Here is a 996-nt window from a genome sequence, read left to right as displayed (position 1 = left end):
ACAGGAAAAAGTTCAATTAACACAATTATAATAATTACCACATGAAAAGAAGAATGTAGTTTGTGGTTGGCTGGGCGCGACGATTTTTGTATTCGCTAAAAACATAGTTTGACACACAGGTACAGCCTTGCCATTATGATCAGTTAAATAATACTTGTAGGAATGCTTTCTGTAAGGGCTGTTAGCAATTACTGTTCTCCTAGCAACAGGAACCTTTTGGGCAAGCTTACTTATCATACGCCATTGTGCATCCTTGCTTTTAGATCCATAGTAAATCTTGAATAATTTCTGCCTGTCTGGTTCTGAAATCTTTTCTTGGCATTTCTTCCTGCACGTATCATCGCAACCATTCCTTAGAGCTCTTGCCTTTTTTCCTTACCTCTTAGGGTAATGTGGGCCTCTCCAGAATTTTTAGTGAGTTTTGCTATTGCAGCTTTTGATTTACTTGGATTCCGTTGCCTCTTTTTAGGAGGAGTGGCATCACTTGCTTGTGATTTTCGTGTTCTTTTTTTTAGCCCGCCCTTCTGCTTTGAAAAAGCTATCTAGCGGGCTTATGCAAACGACCTCGTGTGTGTCTGTCTGTCTGTCTGTCTGTCTGTCTGTCTGTTCCACTAGAAGGAGATGTGCTAGAGACTTGAAATTTTCAGAGTATCTTAAGGTCCACTCCTAGAGAACGAAACGCCTACGGCAAATCCTGGCAACCACCCCTAAAGGGCTAAAAGGGGGTATTAAAGAAAATGAGGTAGGCCAAAAAAGTCAGAAAAAAATATTTTTTTTATGATCTCCTAAGGGGTAACTCGTCAGAGTAGAGGCCTCTGGGCCATCACACTAGAAAGAGAGATCAATCTTAGGAAATATAGATCACGCTTTATGTTAAATAATAAAATCTTCAGAACAACAAAGAATTATACTAAGAGTGAGCATAACACAAGGATAGTAGACAATAATGATTAGAAGAAAAGTACAAAGACTAGGAAACAATTTTAAGATTATTCA

The 996-nt window shown here is 38.8% G+C and overlaps 1 protein-coding gene across 1 annotated transcript in view; it reads right to left on the bottom strand.

Annotated features, from left to right (window-relative positions):
- Nucleotides 1–996, bottom strand: part of LOC113214205 (uncharacterized) — an 8,996-nt gene that overhangs the window by 7,306 nt on the left and 694 nt on the right. The window lies entirely within an intron of this gene.

This window comes from Frankliniella occidentalis, unplaced genomic scaffold (genome assembly GCF_000697945.3).
Source record: "Frankliniella occidentalis isolate FOCC.00 unplaced genomic scaffold, Focc_3.1 Scaffold364, whole genome shotgun sequence".
Classification (NCBI taxonomy): Eukaryota; Metazoa; Arthropoda; class Insecta; order Thysanoptera; family Thripidae; genus Frankliniella; species Frankliniella occidentalis.
This window is presented reverse-complemented; position numbering and strand designations above follow the sequence as displayed.